This window comes from Pyrgilauda ruficollis, unplaced genomic scaffold, assembly GCF_017590135.1.
Source record: "Pyrgilauda ruficollis isolate IOZ18807 unplaced genomic scaffold, ASM1759013v1 scaffold3, whole genome shotgun sequence".
Classification (NCBI taxonomy): Eukaryota; Metazoa; Chordata; class Aves; order Passeriformes; family Passeridae; genus Pyrgilauda; species Pyrgilauda ruficollis.
In genome coordinates, this window is record NW_024524377.1 from 4,755,070 (window position 1) to 4,775,427 (window position 20,358).

The 20,358-nt window shown below is 38.2% G+C and overlaps 1 protein-coding gene across 2 annotated transcripts in view; it reads right to left on the bottom strand.

Annotated features, from left to right (window-relative positions):
* MGAT5 (alpha-1,6-mannosylglycoprotein 6-beta-N-acetylglucosaminyltransferase) overlaps window positions 1-9,992 on the bottom strand; it is a 100,981-nt gene extending 90,989 nt beyond the window's left edge. For both annotated transcript variants that reach the window (XM_041473027.1, XM_041473026.1), the window contains exon 1: window positions 9,972-9,992. The gene's annotated coding sequence lies outside the window, so the exon portion shown is untranslated. The remainder of the gene's footprint in view (window positions 1-9,971) is intronic.
* Window positions 9,993-20,358: the final 10,366 nt, after the last annotated feature.

A 20,358-nucleotide genomic window follows, 5' to 3' on the forward strand; every position in this document is an offset into this window, starting at 1 on the left:
ACACAATTTCCAACATGCAAGTAAATGTATTTTGGCCTGAAATCTTGGCTGCCTGTATCTGAGTAAATGATACAAGTCTTTTGAAAATGCTTTGAAAGAACCATATATCCAGTATGAAGGAAAGGATAGCCATGGACATTCTTCCATTCAACAGCTTTCTATAATTACAGCATTTTATCAATGAAATTTTATCCAGGTTACTATCAAACTCATTCTGTTTCCCAGACAGACCCAGAATACACTGCAAAATATCATAAAGCAAGTGCGTGAAAAGCATCTACTTTCATCCCAAGTGATTAAAGACAAGCTTGGTCAATTCTCACATTTAAGTTAAGGCAACACCAGAATACAGCACACCTAATTTCAGCTCTTTTTAAAGACCTTCCCACTGGCTACCTTCCTAGTACCTTTCTCCAGATACCTTCATCCTCAGAAAAGGATTCTGGTTTGTCTGAGTTGCCTTATGAGTAAGACTTCTAAGTTCTGCTTTAAAATGTCTGTTTACCGAGTATCCATGCATATATGTACTCTTCAGGAATTTGCTCAAAGTGAGTAAAACTTGACTAGCACCTCTTAAATCAATGCAAGTCTCCACTAGTGTAATGAATGTGCTTATCCCATGCATACAAATTAAGTTAAAACCATTCCCACAAACAGTCCCCTTTTGATACCTTAAAATCTGGGTAATTAAAAATAAAGTAAATTAATTATCCAAAGAACTTGAGTATGTAGGCAGTATTGTCTCTTCCATGCGACTGCTGCAAGGTAAGTAAAGAGCAGAAAGCTGAAGCTCTGTGTGATTTATAATATTCAAATCAGCTTCAGAGAAATTATTGAGTAAGTTTACCAAATCTCTACAATTTCAGCTTTTTCAGATTTAAGAAACACAAGTCAATCAAGTCCTGCAGATATTTGATATCATTTATTCCTATATTGTGGGAGTAAAAAAAAAAAACCAAAACAACAAACCACAAATGATAAACGGGAACTGCAGGGAAAATCGAAGGGAAAAGGAAGAAGAGGAAGCAGATGTGGACAGTTGTTAAGGCAGTTCTGAAGGGACAAAAGAAGCACATAAAGCCTCAGTGAGAGATAATGCTCCCTCTACCCCAACAGCTGTTGAAGAACAGTAGCTGAATTGATTTCTTCCTTAAACACACCCTCAATAACTCTCAAGAGTTGCTGTAGAAGGAAGCACGGGGGAAAAAAGCCCTGCAAAGTTCATCTTGATTTGTGTGGGAGAACTCCTGGGACCTGTTTGCTGTCTTTCTCTGCTGACAGTGCCCCCAGAGCTGCACCTTTTCTGCCTTCAGAAGACAGCAGCATGACTGTACCTGGGTTCGAGGATGCAGGGATGTCACATCAGGCACGACATCTCCCACGTGAATGTGACATCCTCCTACTCCCCAGCCCTTCACTTCAGCCCTCTTTCCAGAGAGATGAAGACCTCAACAAGCCATTAGGGGAATTCTCTGTGCAATGGGAATAGAACAGGCTTCAGTACATAGAATGTGCATTGCAAGAGCTCTTTTGAGGCAGCAAAACTTGGGGCAGGGGCACCCACAGAAATTCACATCAAGCTCAGTCCAATACATGTCCTTTCACTGAAATGGGCAAAGCCTATCAATATTAGCATGCCGAGGCACCAACAAAACCCACACAGTTTAAACATTATTGTCAATACAACATGATGTTACTCATACTTCACATTTATAGTGCAAATTCTCATCTCTCCACCTCAGTTTGGCTTCCTTTCCCATCATAAAGGGCATAGAAAAAGGAAATAAAACAGCTACAGGAGCTAAAACCCTCCACATAACATTCCAACATTCAAGCTACAATAGCCTTTATTTTTCTGCTTCCTTACACTTTTCACAAAGTTGAATAAAAATTCAGAGGTGACCTCATAAATAAGGCTGGTAAAGCATTATGGTCTCAATCTGTAGGAACAGGTGACAAAATGCTTACCTTCCAAAGAGACACACACACAGCAGATGGCAACCCCTCACTAAGTGTGGAATTGAGGAACAAGGCTCTCTCTACAAGCACATGAAAGGTACTGCTAACAAGGAGAAAAACATCTGGAGGAGAGTGTTTATATATGGAACACAGTTGTTGAATAAGCAAACGGAAGTGTGAATTTGCATTTGTTAGTGTAGCTGTGGTCTGGCTGCTTTGCAAACAGCTACAAGGCAATGTAAGGAAAAACCAGACTGAAAGGCTCAGAATATTTTTGGGGCAATGTGTACACAATGCTCTCCCATGCCTCTTCTAGAGCATGTGCAAAACGAACAGCTTCAATGGGAGATTTGACTTTTATTTAAATATTAAAGAAAAACAGCATTTTTTTAAACTTGTGCACACAGAAAATAATCATGTAGCAGTAAGCCACAGCACAAGACAGTGTGAACTGAGCATACAATCTGTTGCTTTTTCTGTACAATTTCCAGTTGTCATGCTAAATTAAAACAGGAAGAATTTAAGGAGCTGACTGTTTTCAGATGAAAATCCCATTCCTAAACAGGATTAGCTGGTAACCTAAAAATATCAGTCAGTAATCTCCAAAAGTCATAAGCTCGTGCACCCCACAAGTCCTATACCAATCACTAACTAAAAGAAATTAGGTCAGAATCCAAATCAGATCACACTAGAGTAGCATCGATCTTCTTATTTCAGAGCTGTCACATTTTAAATCTTTCACACAATTTCCACATAAATTATTAAAAACAGAGGAGATTTGCCTCCAAACAGAGACTAGCTAAAAGTGACATTCTACTTTATTGTGACAGTTTAAAAAATACATATTTTCAGTCACTTAAGACATACATCTCTAAATGCAACCCATCAAGCAAACAAACAAAAGGTATCTGGCAGGCTGCTTTACTTTCCTTAAAATGATCTGGGATCAGGTGACAGCTCTTCTGTCACTGTCATGGAGTACTTTCCTTGTACATTCCCATATCTTATTTTCTATATGTAAAAAATAATAAACAGTATATAATACCTGACAATTTTTGAAATTCATTGGTGTAAAGCCACACAACAAAATCACTGTCTCTCCTGCAGCCTGGTTTCCGTTTCACAATGACAAGAGTCTTCCAAGATGCAGACCCCAGAATACATGTAAAGTATTTGAGCATATTACAATAGCTTGCATCTGCAAGTCATTAGCTGCACTATTAAAGAAGTGGCCACTTCAGCTCACATTGTTAAGCTCCACATCTTGACTGAGGGCCATTTGGGCAAAACCACAAATATCCAATGAAAGCATCCCACTGGTACTGTGTTCCCAGAAGTGGCATCACTGACTTACTGACAATTATCACAATTTTTAATGGCTTTTAACCTTGGTGCAGTTCACTGACTGCCACTGCTGGCAAGTGGTAGCTATGACCAGAAAATAAGTTTTATCTACAACTGTTAGATAGAGGCTAACTCCATAATGAGAAGCAGCATGGTACTCAAGTCCTATGGCATCTTCAACTCTAAAATTCACGCTTTATCTACAAACTTGTCATCAAAGCCAAATCAACTGGGTAGCTAATGGCAGCAAGACACTTCAACACTCTTATTTTAACTAATTTTATGGTGACATTTATGAGCTGTAATAAGCAATATGAATCAGTGTCATAAACCTGCATAACACATAACAAACTAGAGGGCAAAGTAAGTGGTTTGCCTCCTAATTAAACAATAGTTTAAATTCTTGCCATGCAGAATAAACCTCTTATTAAATATCATCATTTTTGACTTCTTATATAACAAGTTTCTGTCTATCCCTGGCTGAGTTACAATGACAATCACAAGTCTATAGACCAATTCCTTTGGGAAGGGACATTTATCAACTGCAGTTTGAGAAAAAATAGAAAATGTCACGAGAAAAAGCAAAGTTTTCACTCCTCACGTATAACCCCAAAAATGCCCCAAAAACCCCACATCCCAAAAACACCAAAACAACCCCAACAACCAAACCCTGCCCAGTGATTTAACCAATGTCTACTGCCTCATCTTTGCTAGTAGACAAAATCTCCACTTCCTCATGTGCTCTGAGCCCATCAGAAAGTAAAGCACTGTCAGCACAACCTGGCACATGAACAACGCCCTGTAGACACAGGGTGCAACCTGCACACATTTGTATCACCATACCAGTTGTGCAAATGGCATTGAACAAGCAGGGGGTTTGTTTGACTTTGTTCTGCTTTTCTCTCCCTTGGATCAGTTCACTTGCAGTGGACCATCTCTGCTAATTTTAGCTGCAGTTCTCAGTCATTTTCAGCCAAATCCAAATAGTTTCTCAGGAACCCATACTCCCAGGCATGGAATATCACATTGCTTAACTCTGACAAACCAAGTTTGCATATTCTTGCTACAGGCGAAGCAGAGAAATCTGAGTTCTCTTCATACCACAATCTAGCAGTGATGCATAAAAAAACAATCAAACCCTGCAGTGAAGAAACCTTCACTTCATGCTCTCTTGTGATAGGATATCACGGCTATGAGAGAATAAAGCAAAACCAGTCAACACAAACTCAGTTTGAATGCAAGGCCCAGTGAAGTGCTGTGGGACCCAACTTATACAGCCTGTCATGGAAGACAGGCACAAAAGGCCTTTTTCCTGCCAAAGTGGCCTGACAAAAAGGTTGCCCTGGACAGTTAAATTTTCTTGCTGCCACAGCTGTCAGAGAGCACTCCTGCGTGGCTTGTCACCTGTCTTCAAAAACCAGAAGTTTCACAAAAGAAGGTAAATCTATTTATTTTCCTCTGCTCTCCCCATCTCCCATGGAGCTACAAATTAATTAAAAAAGCTTAAGCAACTATAAAAGCCATCAACAAGAGGCAGGGAGGAGTACAATTAAATAAACCCAGCAATGTAAAACCCAAACTGCAGGCAGACAATTGAACACAGTATCCCTGGGTCGATGTCAATATAAGGAAGGTTGAAAGAGCATTGTGTTACAATCTAAGCCTTAAGAGTAAATTTCTTTACACTCATATCAACATAATAATTTTCTAATGCAGGAAAGAAAGCAGTTCAAAGCCCCAGCTGAAATATAGACTGAATAGTAATCTCACAACCTTTGTTCTTTCTTGAAAGCTTGATGGACTTGTTAATGTTTATAATGTTACAAAGCATTAGGCCTCCATGAATTGCTTACTTCATTTTTGAAATGGGTACCAAGGCTGATGTTTCTTTTCAAGGAAAGAAGAAACTTCTGAAATATCTTGTCAGCTCTACCCAAAAGACCTGCAGAGCTTTTCAGTTCCAACAGTACTGACCCCATGATCCTTATTACCTATGGGTTTGTCCTTGAAGAGAGTCCTGCCAGTGACACAGCTCCTGAAGGGGGTAACTCTAGAACAACCCTTACATTCCTCAGTAGTTACACCACATTTGTTAGGAACCAAAACCATCTTACTAATGCTAATGTCAGAATTATCTTTTGACACAAAATACACAGAACTTTGTTACAACGACCATGAAGAATTAATTGACTTCCATCAGCCTAACATCTTTCTTATCAACAATATTTAAACAAAACAGTACCACTTGTATAAATTACAGACAGCCCTTAATAAGAGGTCAAATGAATCAACTTATAAAGACCAGTTTATCAAGTGTGTGCCAATATACTGTGGACACCTTATCCTGAAAATGTATTAATGGCTGCATGCCAGTCCTACTTCAAAGAAAGCTACCAAGCAAGTCATAACTAAGCCCTCCTCCTAATCACAAACATGAAAATTCCTTAACTCTTGGAAATGTGTATTCAGAATTTAAGGGGGAGGGCAGGCAGACAAAAAGGGAAAAAAAAAAAACAAACCAAGAAACCCATACATGACTTATTTTCTGCCAAGGGCAAAAACACCAGGCATTCTCTAAAGGGCTGAGATAACTGAACAGTTTAGAAGATGATGTTCTGGGCATATTCAGCAAAAATGCACTAAGAACTTGGAAGTCAAAGAGAGCTTCCACAACAATGATAATAGGTTCTTTGAAGAAACAATTATCAGAGCAACTATGGCGGAAAAAGTGCATATACAAAAGCAAATAGGACTGGACAGAAGAAAACAGTTGGCAGAAAATCAAGATCTTTAGATCCAAATTGGGAAATACATTTCCTTCATTTTCCTCATTTCTCTCAAGTTGTTAGTAACCTCTAATGTATTTTGCATCTTTGTAGTATTGCTCTTAAATTAACTACGAGTTACCAAATATTATAAGTGCATATATTAGATAACTTATTCCAAAACAAAGTTAGTGGGTACTTTTGCTATCACTGTAACTAAGATCAGGGAGGAAAAAAAAAAAGCCAAACAAACCCAAGAAGAAAAGTTTTTTGTTACCATAACAAACAGTAGTGAAGTTTTATCTACATACTTCTTTGAAGGTTGCCATAAAGGGCCATAACAAAGGAATTGTTATCACCTAGGTTAAAATCTGATGAATTGTAAATAAAGATCACAACTGCTTATATTTGAGCTGAAGTACTTACACTGGAAAAAAGTATACATCTACCATCTGGTGCACAGTAATTACAGAAATTAAAACCACATTTCTGTGGCCTGCCTTTAACCATTTTTACTGATACAGTAATACTTGATCTTCTTAGGGAGCATAATCTAAACTCATGCTGTTAAATGATCATAAGACTATCCAGTACATGGCATAAGCAGTTCATTAAGCTGGAATCTTTAAAAACACTTGCTCCCCAGTATTAGTGGAAACAGTTCCTGTAGGTTCACGTCACGCCGTTCAATTTAATCCACAGTCAAGGCAAGTTAATTTCACACCTGCTGAGCGATAGCGTGATGGATGGCACCACAGCAGGTCATTAATTTTGTTTCCTTTTGATTAATTTCACACCATACACTGGACACAGTCTTTTGAGCTACGATGTCTAAGAGCAGGGCTTAATGCCTGCAAAGGGCTAAACCAGGTTTTGATTGCTTGCCAAAAGGCAAAGAAGCCAGATGTGAAAGGGAGCTTCACTAGGCTTGGCACTGCTCTGACATGGTTACAGGTGTGGCAGCATATATTATGTGTGTTGTTCTTGAGCATAGCCATAAAGCAGAAATTCTGGATATACCTTACTTATAATGGAGAAGACAAAGCTAGTTTTATTTGCCACACAAACCCTTCCATCATTCACTTACTGATGATATACCTAACAAGGTATAAAGATTTAGAAAGCCTACTATACTCCCTGATTTCAAATTTAAAAAAAGAAAAAAGATTGCGATCACACAGGATGAAAGAAGAGGAAGGAAAAGCTAACATTCAAAGATGACAACAGCAGCCACTGCTGCCACCAGAGCAGAAGGGGAAGCAGTGGGTTATTTTGTCACTCTAGCCAGTGAAGACATCTGGGGCCCTTGGAGGCCTCTGGACCCACAGGAGAGAGTCCAGGCACAGCAGAGGGCTGAGCTGAGCCAGCAGCTCGCAGCTGAGGAACAGCCTCATCTCCCTGCACTTATCCTACTGCTCCAGCTACCCAGCCTCACACCCCCCTTTGTGCTACATGTGCCAAATCAACAGATCCCTCGATGAGCTGATTCAGCTCACAAAAACAAAAGAAGCCTTTTTCTTACATTAGCTTGCTGCTTGTTTCACAAACCAAGCTGTCTAACAGATGGGTCAGGTGCGTATCAGGGCTGGTGAAAATGAAAAGGAGAAATTGTATCTTTTGGTAGCAAAGAAATGTTTAACTTAGCCCTCCTCCCTCTTTTAGGGAAGGATTCAAAGCAGCAGCCCCAAAAGCCTCGTCCTCTCCATTGACGATGGAAGGATCTGAGCTTTCTTAACTCAGATTAGGATGCGCTTTCATCCCTTTTCCTTTTCTCTGCGCACCCCAATATTCTACAGCACAACAAATAGCAGGGAGTCATTATTGCTTGCCACTCATTCAAAGCTTTTGCTCTTTTTTGTTCTTCAAAACAGTGCTTTACCACATAGTATGAGCAATTTTTTAGTCTCTTTCTGATCATGAAGAATAATTTAGAAAACACAGAAATACTCATGCTTACCAGCAGCCATTTTTGCTAAGAGAAACTATTGCAGTGCAGTCAAAACAGTGGAGAGAGTGACAGGGACAATGGTTTTGTGATTTGACAAATGGAAATGACACGGGACACGTGATTCAGTATGCATGGCTTAAATCTCTCAGCGTGACAGGCTTAAGTGAGGAAGACACGAGATACTTTGAATCCATCTGTGCCAGCAGACTTCGACTTCTCCAACCAGAAGTCATTGCCCCCTCACATCTGCCTATGGAATTAACCTCAGTGTCCCCTAGACCTTACTGCAAACTAAGTAGGGCAATAATTAATTTGCTATTTCAGCTACAAAGTTGGTCTTTCTAGTTTGATTAGCATAGTTCAGGCTGTGTAGACTGGCCTGTCCATCAAGATTGCAGGAATCTCTCCTACAATCATCCTGTTGTCCTCTTCTGGTTCAGCACACTGACTGACAGCATGACTTATTATCAAGTACTTGATCAAAGGCTCCGCACAAAGCTTGAATAGATGCTGATTTGATGGGTTATAATGGTTACCTGTTTATTTGCCAACATGTAATTTTCAGCATGAACTGAAAAATTTTACTGTCAACTCCTATAAAGAATCTAAAAACAGGATGAGCAAGAAGCTGGATTAATAGGACTTAGCCACTGAATGGAAATTCAAAGTAAATTATCTCAATCATCACAAGCTGTGAGCTGGATTTTGCGGATGCAGCTCCCATTGCTGGCAACCAATTACGACAATTTTGACAGTCAGGAGTGCCCAAGGAAGAGCTATAGCTTCAAGAAGATTTGCAGCAGTTGTTCTTGCTCATCATCACCACCACATGGTTCACATTATGAATGGGAAAGTGAACATTTCAGTCCTTTCCCCAGTTACCCACAACACAGTATAAAAAAAGAGTTTGTGAGAGAACTAGTTTTTGATGTTCACATTCTTGGATGTCTAGAGAACACCTGGGTGCACTTCCCTTTGTGTGTCTCAGTTCTAAGGGGCTGCTGAAGAAGCTTTCTAGCCAAGATCTATTTGTAGCTGAAAAAATTCAAAATAATAAAACATTTCCCACCCCATTCTAAAAAAACCCCACAACCTAAAACAAAACAACCCCCCAAAACCCCCAAATTGAACACCAACCAAAATCCCTAACCAAGCCACCCAGGTCACATTTCTCAAAGAGCCAAATTCTTATCCTCCCCTGAAAGTGGTGGTACTTTGAAAACATAGAAACTTAATCTGCCTGTACATCCTTTGAAATTAGGAAGCAAGAGAAGCCAAACTCTCAAGGCAGGTCTTAAATTGTTTTTTATTCATCTCACACAAATAATAAATAATTAAGATGGAATTTCCCATAAGGGCATAGATTAATGCTTACCAAATCTCTTTAATTATTACAGCAATTTGTGAACTAAAACCTAAGTGCAATAAAGAATGAATTTGAAACTGCTATATGTTTGCATATATTCATTATGCAAGTCACCATATGTCAGGCAGAATCTCTGAAGGTGAATCTCAAACAAGTGATTACCACTGAAGCAATATGATGGAGAATAAAGTAGAAAAGTGATATATTTAGCTTCATCCTATCTTTGCCCCTAGAGGAAAGCATTCCCTCTAGTGTGGGAAGGGGAGGGGGAAAAAAAGCCTAGAAAATTAAAACATGTTTTTCCCCAACACTAATGACCCATTTTAAGCAGTCTTATGTAACTCAAAAATGAGATTATATTTGTGTTGTCATGGATTTAATCTTATATTTTCCAGTCTGAAACATATCAGAAGGTTATTTACCTCACCTGTCTACCTTCTGAACTTTCTCAGTTTAAGAAATTTAGTCCTCTGTAGCTTTTCAAATCAATTAAATAAAAAAAAAGGGGCAAGTTTGTTGAGGTAATTTTGCAGTTGTCTGAACTGTACAAGGTTTATACAATCTGAAGCTATGTAATTATGTGAAATACCTTCTACCTTCTGAAATTTTCACCAGTCCTGGAATTCCCCCACGTGCACTCTTCGTTGTGTTCTCCAACATGCACGTTGAGCTTTTCCCCCTGCAGTGCTGGGAACACAAGCTAGTTCTTAGAACACATGGTTTAAACTGAAGTGCTGTCATTAAATGAAAAGCTTTTCCAAAAAAAAGGAGAAATGGGTCCACTTTGGTAACTGTTCTCTAAAAAGGTCACATAAAACTTAGCATTCACAAATCTCTTTGCTGCTCATAGTTGTATGGATGGAAGAGACAAAAAAATGTTCCTTCTACCACAAAAACCTTGCTGTGTACCAACCAAAAGCCCCTCCACACATCATATGGACATTAATATAAATTGAAAACACCACCTATGTACAACAAAATATCCACATATTTGTCAAACATTATCTGAATAACAGGGATAAGATCTACAAGGCAGTTAAGTCAGACTTACAAGGTCCTCTCAAAAACATTAGGGTATTATTTAGGTTAGTTCTCCTGTGTTTCAACAATACAAACACATTATAAACAATATAATGTAAACACCAAGGCTTCCTTAAAAAAGAAATCTCTAAAAAATACCTCCTAAATAGGCTCCTAAATCCAAATGGTTTCCAGAATGAGAAAGGAAATTCAATAGGCAATATTGTCCATCTCTAGAATGGTGACAGTGAAAAGCTCTGCGTTTTGATCTAACAAGGTTCTTCCTAGAGCCACATTTATATTAGTTAGGTAAATGTACAAGACATAAAATAAACCCACAGACAGGAATACTCATCTATAAATATGTACCCAAAACCCTCTATTTTCAGACAATCCACTTGAAAATTATTACAATCCAGCAGTTAATGTAAATGCACAAAACTGCCAAAAAGATCACTTACAGCTCTGAGCAGAATGTAAATGATCTTCAAACAGTACTGTAGTACCAGCAGAGAGGAAAACAGAGACCACTTTACTGATACTACCACAGATGAATGGATTTCTTTACTGTTTAGTCAAACATAATGAAGAGAAAAAGATAGGCAGAAACAGAGGAATAGATTTTCTAATATTACGAAAACATTCCTTTCAACTCACAGGGGAAATGTGCTGGCAAACACATCTTAAAAGTTGATACAAAAAACCTTTCTCTTTTAAACTGTGTATCACTGGGCTACATTGATTTATCTCTGTAACAGCCAGGATTTGACAGATAACCTGCAAATAACTATTTAAGGCATTATCTTATCACATTTCAACATCCTGAGCAGTCCATCTGCTGTGTAAGCTACAACCATGAGGGTCCAACACAGCCCATGGCATCCTGTGTCAGCCTTCCACCTGAGCTCCTCTGCCTGAAGTGGGTAAATGTGTACTCGAGCCACTGCTTGCAGAGGACATCAGTGGCTCTGACTGCAGGGGGGACATCAGAACACCACAGCCCTCACTGCAACAGTGGCTGGAAGTGCTGGAGGCCAGGCTGGATGGGGCTCTGAGCAAGCATGGAAGGTGTCCCTGCAAGGAGGTTGGAATGAGATGAGCCTCATGGAAGGTGTCCCTGCAAGAAGGTTGGAATGAGATGAGCCTTAAGATCCTTTCCAACACAAACCGTTCTGTGATTTTATGATTAATTCTATTATTAGGTCTGGTCTTAAAGAGAACAGTCCAAGCTACCAGCCTGACAAAAGAAAGAATACATTTTTTCAATAACATTTTCCTCTGCATTTTAGAGGAATATGATTTTTTTTTTTCTGCAGCTTTTATCACTTAATAGTTTCCAACTTAGACTGTTATTTTAACAATGGGAAAAGTCATACCCTAGTTTGGACTCAACATATGAGTTGAGGTTCAGGACTGAAAGAAGCAGCTTAATTATGAAATGACAGCAGTTAGCATGGATTTACTGGACATTTCAGAAGATAGAATTTTAAATGTCTAAATTAAGATTTCTTTGCTGCCTTGCTCTGCTCAGCTTTCCTACATTCTAGCAGACCACTGTAAAGTTTGAAACTTAGATTTTCTCCATAATATTTTCACATGTTTATCCTGACAAGCTTTTTTTGGGAGGTATAATGATAGCCTTAGATGAGATTCCTACACAAACATTTAGAATAATCAAATAAGTTATTCCAATAATATATTGACTATACTAGCAAAAACATGGAAGATAACTCTGGTGCAAATAATCCCAAGGGAAAAAATCTGTAGACCAGGACAAATTACTGGACATTTACGGATTACCCAGTTTTTCAATGTGCTACTTTCATTTTCTGAGAATTCAAAGCTCGTGCAACATGGGCAGTGAGTCAGACCTTCAGTAAAAACACCCTCAATCATTTTGGACATCCTGAGGTCACTTGAAAAAGCCTCATCAGGAAAAAAAAAAAAAAAAAAAAAAGAACAGGAAAGAGGAACTGTGTGGAAACTTTGTTGTGAAAAAGAAAAAAAAATGAAGACCAACTGGCCTTTTGAAGGCTTGACACCAATGTTTCAAATAATCTGTTTTCATAAATAGGTAATGAGCAACCCAACAGAAAGGCACAAGATGAGCTAGAACCTATTGTTAGCTGATTATAACAAAGGTTCAGCACAACTGCACATACAGCATTCAGAGACTGCATTAACTTTGACTTGTACAGAAAAAAAAATCCATTTAGGCTTTTCCATTGGGTGGAGCAGGATGAGTGGGTTCTCTTTTAGTCAATTCAAGAAGTCAAGGAGATTAGCAAATTTCAAACATTTCCTAACCGTTTGAATATTAAAATTAGGTTATAGAAACTGAAAAAGAATTTCAGAAGAACACTCTGTGGGATGGGAAGGAATGCATGAGGTAAAGCTTATGTGTAATATGTCTCAAGAAATTTCAAGTCACATGGTGAAACTGCATCCTTGAAAATGAAATGTTTGGAGGAAAATGGCAAAAGACATTCAGAAATCTGGATTAAGACAGAAATCATGCTGTTTTTACAAGCAGAACAGGGGATACAGAAAGCTCTCCTCACACATAACTGAAACCCCACAACACAAAACCCAAATTATGCATGCTTATATTGAGAGATTCCCATGACATCCTTAATAAATTTTAATAAAGGAAATAAGGATCTGAACACCATAATAAACTGGACAATGGTTAGCACTGCACTGAGGCACACACACAACACAAGTGAGAATATATTAGCAAAAGAAAAAGAAATATGAATATAACATTTGACAGATTTCTTTCTCTGTTTGTCAAATGCAAGGATAACATAGCTGGTCAGTACAAAATAACAAATGAGAAGGTTTTAATTCTGCATTTTTGTGGCCTGGACAAACATCTTTATCCTGAGCAATGGGCTTGATCCCCATAGTACAGGCAAGGCAGACACTGTAAGGTTCCTACAGTTATTTTTGCCAAACTACAATGCTGCATCAGCAGTCTTTCTAATGAAATGTCAAATTTTAGTTAAAGAATAAGGTGGGTGGCATACTTAAAAATATTCTGTAGCTTATCAAAGGGCAAGAGTACACCTTCATTAAAAAACTCTTTTCATAATGCACACCCAAAATCAATAGTGTGAAATCTGAGTTGTACATCAGGAATTTATACAGTGAGGAGGCGTTTTTGTTTTTAAATTTGGATAAACAAACACAAAAATGTATATTGATAGTAGGCAATGGAGTTCAAATTTTCCATATCCACCATGAACAACACTCAAAGACAGAACTGACTTGAGGTACAAACAACAGTCTGAATAGAACCCAAGAGAATTCTAACAAACCAGAGTACTAATGGTGGATGGGGAAAAAAATCCATTCTTTAAGTACAAAGGATGAAGAAAACTTGCACTTCAAATGTAGGGGAAAAAAGAACCCCTGCTGCTTAACATTTTTTTTAAAGCCCAAATAATGAGAAAACAGATTCTTCAGATCTCCATCTAACCCCCTTCTTAAGTCTAAAAAATGTAAAATTGATGTAGACCAGTTTTCCACATGTAGTTAAACTACAATACTATTTTTCAAGTACAGCTTTTAAAAAATGAAACTTTTTTTCCATTTATAAGGCTCACAGTTTTCTTTGCTCTAGAAGTGGCCACATACATGCCAACATCTCAGTGTGTAAGAAAGTGTTCCTAGCACTAGTTTAAGTGACTCAGTAGTGGCATTCTGTGACATTACACAGTGCAAAAGCTATGCAACCAGGGCATATGGAAACTACGACTCCAGGAAATGAATCAAGGTACAAAGTCTTTCATAGAAGCTAAACCTGGTACAAGTTTTTGCTCTGTATCAGCCAGTACAGCCCTCAAAGGAAAGTTTAAGTGTACACTTGGGCCTCATCATGCTGGTTTTAGTATACAGAGCCAGAGGTTTAAGTAGCACCAACTCAAAAAGAGCTTAAGTAAACTGCAATGTGCCGTTTACACCAGCACAGAATTCACCCACTGTGGTTAGACTCTCCTTACATCACTGGAAAGCTCCAGTCCTTTCACCACAGACCTGTGGCAACACTGAATTTTTACTGCAGGTTCAGGAGCCAGATCAGATCAACCACTGAAGGGGAATTCCAAACTTAAGAGTAGGAAAGTCCTATTTCCACAGAACTTCATCACAGATGCAAGTATGCAGAGATTTGTGATGGAAACCAAGCCCTTGAGCACCTTCCAGCCTGAAGCTCCTCCCTGCTCCCTCGAATATTCTCTAATTTACCTTGGGGAGAATTTTGCCATGATAGGTCAGGTGAAAGTTACTGTAAGCTTTTCCTCAAAGGAATCATAATCATCCCATGAAGTTATCAATCCAGAACCCAAGGGGAGTCACTTCAGACACTCAAAGATTTCACAAAGATTCACAACTGGGGCCAAAACCTGGTATCAATAAGCTGCCTGAGAGGCTTCAAGCCACTGGGATGTAGATCCAGTAATAGGTCAAATCACTTTGTGAAACCAAACACTCCTGCAACTTGGTTTCATTTCTCACATCATTAATACAGCCAGAAGTTTTTCTTTTACTGATTATCCAATTTTGTGAACTTAGGAATGCTGAGCTATTGAAAAAACTCAGGAAAGTATTCCAACAAGACCTACAGCTTATCTAAAAGGAGCACAGTTTGTCTTTCAAGAGAAGTTATCAAAAGAAAGAATTTTTTTGTTTTACTATTATTGTTGATTTATAAACAAACTCCACTGGTATTTAAGAAAATTTCTATTAAAAATAACAAGCAAATTTTTTATTTTAAGCTATAACCATAAACATATTTAAAGTATAACCATAAAATATGGCAACTTGATTACAAACTCTTAAAATTATACTAAGTATTCAAATCTGGTTAATTTAATGTGTAGTAAAATAGCTGTTAGCTTCAGTAGAAAAGCCACTGGAAGCATTCTGCTCCTGCATGATTTTTTGCAGTCTAGTAAAAGAAAAGTAGCTGCATAACAGAAAGATGTGAGGTGTAAACAGAATGATACTGCATTTCACCATGCTCTTGGAGGATCAATAATCCTGACAGAGAAACTGCATTTCACCAAGAGAAATACAGGGAAGCAAACTGCTCATTTTTACAAGAACTTAGAAAACCAAAACAATGTGCTAAGGGACTGATTGGAACAAGGTAGCTTTAATCATGTGGTCAAATATCCTCTGACACCTAGGCTGAAGTCGGAGTGGTAAGGATTGAGAAATCTTTTTTTTATTTCTCTACGGCATGTTCCACACCTTTTTCCTATACTGTCAGATCAAACCTGTACAGGGAGAAGCACAATGTAAGGAAAAGGAAATTAATTGGAATGCCTGATACAGAGGTGTAGTGGTGCAGCATGAAACTTTATTGAGCAACTTAAAGCTGGTATTTTCATTCTTCTAAAACATAGAAAATTAAGTCATTGCACAAACTGTACTTGAACAGGGCCTATCAAGAAAAACTCATAGAAATTACTTAACAAGCAATTGCATAAGCTTGTTAGGAGGTAGATTATCTGTTCAAGGATTTTTGTTATAAATACTATACCAATTTTCAAATTCACTGAATGGAGTTCTGTATATTTTTAACTCATGTATACTATGCAGACAAAGTTTATAAATCTAATGAAATGTTTCAGATAGTCCATCTTCAACCAAAACATGTTTTATGCTTCATTTTACAAAAAAAAGAAGGCCAAAATAGAAGAGAAAATAAAAGTTTAGTTATGTGGGTCCTTAAATACTTGAAATTGTCTTCCAAGTATATCACATGCATTCTGCAGAGTTCAAAAACTGCATTGAAGCTGCATTGAACAGTAATAGTTCTCTGCAGAGATGGATCAGAGAGAAAGGCTGAGAACAGAAAAAAGAGAGGTGAGGGATAAGACAGCACTTCAAACTCAAGAGAGCTACTGCCCAAGGGAATATGTACTCATACAGAAGATTCTTATTAGCAAAACGGTAAAAATGTATTAATCCACTCTGGTCATACATATTGCAGACAAGAGGACTATGACACAGTGTGGCAGAATCCAAGTGTTCAGTATCTTCCAAAGGTCAAAAACCATCCAGTTCACACAACATAATCTTGGGCAGGAATGGTAATTCACTGCAGTTTATACCTTTTATGACAACGTAGAATCATAAAATCTCTTTGACTGGAAAAGGTACTTGAGAACATCGAGTCCAAGGGTCTACACATCTTTTAAACACCTCCAGGGATGCTGATCCAGCCCTGGGCATTCTGTTCCAAAGCCTGACAACCCTTTTGGTGAAGGAGTTTTACCTAGTATGCAATCTACTACTCCACTAGTAGTTGTCTGAGAATGCTAGGAGCTCAACAAAGGTTAAAGAAAAAGCTGAACCAGTCACGGTGCACATAGGAAGGGAGGAACACAACCTAAGAGGCAATGGGATATAAGCAGCAGTAACTTCAGTAGCTAAAAAAACTTTCATTCTAACATGAGTGAAAAAACACTTTTAGTTTTAAAACTATTCTAGGGAAATATAACCAAAGGAATACATTTCATGTCAAAGATTATAAAGAAATGTACAAACAAACTACATGACCCATGAGCAATAACCAATTAAAGTAAAATCAGGTTCAGGCTGCTACTTGTAATCTAGGGAAATCCTTTTGTCTAAAGGACAAGGTCAAAAGAGGTGGTTGATCACTTTCTAAGATTACAGGATTTTTATCAGGATATAAAAATCAGTAAGATAAATGCCAGCAGGTTAGACAAATAATCAAGGTTAAACAGTTTGGAATGCCTGTGGGATATATGAAAAAATACAGTCGGCTAAGAGGAATAAGAGGTCCTTGTGAGACTCAAAGGGCCAGGATCACAGGATTCTTAACTCATACAAACCATAAATAATAAATCAAATGAATCACAGCATTGACTTAAGCTTTTCTCATGAAAAGGACTTTGCTGTTTAGAGTGCTGTAGGAGGGAATCCCTGTCCCCCAAAGTATTTCCTCTTGGTACTTCCACTGCAGTGTCTCCCTAGTACACAAGCTGTCACACAGGTATGAAATCTCTTCAGCAGAAGTTTCTAAAAGAAAGAGCTGCATCATGGCCTGAGTGCACGCAGAGACCTTGGGCTTGAAGGACTGACCTGATTAAAGCACACAAGACTTCTCCTTGTGGGAAGGTAAGAACAAAACTCCAGAATTCATCCCAAGGCTGAACTATTCCAGCTTGAATAAAAGAAGAAGCTATCCACTCTGACAAAAGTCTGCATTGCCACAGAAAGCCACTGCCTCCCACCTGGAGGCTGTGTCAGTACTTGTGTTGTCAATGCTTTGTCATTATGGTGGCTCCTCCTCAAACAACACCACTTTAGAGAGCCTATTTCATTATCCAAAACCCACCACTGAACTAGTCTAAGTTTGTACAAAACTCTACTCACCCTCTCTTTGTAGCCCTAAATTACAGTAAATTATCAACTCACAGGAATGAGGAAGAAACAGTAAAAAAAATAAAATAGGGTCAAAAGCAACAGAAATCTACCAAAACATGACCTGAGTGAGATTTATACATCAGAGAAATTATACTTCCTTACATTATAGGTCTGAGCTCTTTAAAAAATGAAAGTTAAATAGATAAGGAAGCCTTCAAAACTTCAATATTCTATGCAAATAATAGGAGGTGTACAGAGGAAAACAAGAGGATTTTGAGTGTGCAGGAATACAGAGTATAGCAAATGCAAAAATCCACTTTTTCTTCTGAAGTATGGAAGGACAAGAGATTTGTTAGATTTCTGTGATCTGGGTTTGGTTGTTTTGTTTTTTGTTTTTGTGGTATATGAAACACAGAGATGCACAAATATTAACTTTGCAAAAGTAGAGAGGAATAAAGAATGACCTTATTCCACTCCAAGCAGTTAAGAATGTTTTTGAAATTGAAGACACAGTAATAACAAAACTGCTTGATTCCTGAAAGAGTTTCCACTCATCAGATTCCCAGCTGATTAGCACTGTGAAGCGTATTCATTTCCTCAGCAGATGCTTCCAGTGTTTTTCACCAAGAATTGCTGCTGGAGTACTCCGGTTCCAAAACAGGCTAAGCAGAAGAGTTCTGCAGACACTTTGGGAACAATGTGATAAAAGTGAAAATGCAATCAGAACCTGGCACTTCGATATTCATCCATGTATTTGTTTCCACATCTACTTAAGAGACAAAGCAAACACTAAGTCAAAAAATCTGTTGGCAAATAACCATAATGTTTGCCACTGGATCTCCCTTGGGACTGCTCTTCCTCAGAAAAAAACCTGAACTAATTCTCCCCTTTTCTCATAAAATACCAAGTCTCCTTTAGATCTCAATCTTCTCTCACGAACACTGCATGAAAGCATGAACACAGCATTCACAAAAGCCTTCAGAACACCTACCACATAGCTAATAAATTTAAACAAATCTATTAAAATTTTGGAGCTGAGATGAGGAATGAACTTGCACACTACGCTATTTTACTTAACAGAAGCAAAAGCAGAATGAACTTGTTAGATGATGGCAGCATACAATGCCAAAAACATAACCCAGCATACGAAATTGAAAAAAAAATAAATTTCAGACTTGAAGGGAAGGGCGTGGTGCTAATAAAATTCCATGTACTATCTGAAGCATAGAAATTAACAATACAAAGCTTTCTTTTTCTTTTTTAAACAAGGGAACAGAAGGGAATCTGGTTGGAGGGAGAGGTCTTAAAACTGGAGCGCAATTGTCTTTATTCTAAGTCATTTTAAGAATTCAGAACGCTTCATTATTTTGCCAGATTCTATTTCATGAAGCAGATTAAGGATTTTACATGATTTGCACCCAGTGTTGCTGGCTGCTTCCCAAGTTTTAGGCAGTCTAGTTTGGGGAGCTTAGACAACCTGATCTTCTTATATTCAGCATTCAGTCACTTTGTCTTTCAGCATCTTTTCAGTCCAGGCTGTATAAGCTGCCTTCCTCCAGGACAGCAAGATGGATTTATCACCCAGAAAAGAGGAAGCATATGTTCTAATTTAATCCTTATTCTGCTCATACAAAATAAATCCATATTCTACATAAGAGCAACAGAAAACAGTCTGCATATGTTAAATAATGAAGAATAGACATTTCTTTCAGTAAACATCCTGCTCCACGGGCCATTTTAAGAGTAAACTACTCCCTATATCTCAGGTAGGCAAAGAAGAGAAAGCTGAAGTGAAAGTACCTTGAGTGCAATAAAACCACCAGAAAAAAAGGTGGTTTTTTCCCCTATTGTTAGGCTTGGTACAACCAGCAGTAATTATGTGAACCGTGGGTGCTGCAGTAAGCAGGGTTTCTCATGAAGTACAGAGTCATTACACAGAGATCAAGGAGGAAAAAGGTAAATCATCCATTCAGACTAAACTGAACTTTGTGTCCCCAGGCAAAATGGTTTCAATAATACAGAAATCAAGAACTAACCGGTTCCTCCTTTCTGAAAGCTTTTTATGAAATGGCAAAATTATTCTGGAAGAACTGAGATCACCTCATTGATTTGGGAGCAAAGACATACCCCCCAGTGTGGAAACAACTTTAAACACTGTCCTCCTGAGAGCAGAGATTAGCAGACGAGTGCCAGCGACTCCCTCCACCCTACTAGCATTTTACAGACAATGCTGTTTGCTGAGATGAAGCACTTGCACAGCACTAAGTCAAAATTCATTCCTGTATTTAGGATTATGAGTCATGCTGTTGAAAAAGCCATCATACTATTTCATGGGGACAAGGCGACAGAGCTTTTTAGGCAAATAAGACTGTATAATAACATGAATCTCAGGAGTGAGCCTTCATTTAAAGTGTTCTATTCTTGCTGCAGTTATCAAGAGAGATTGATGTAACAAGACCTAGTGCGAGAATCAAGAATTCATTTTCTCAGGTTTGCTGACCCCAATGCTGGAAGGAAAAATATTCTCTCAAAAGATGAGACTGATATTGTAC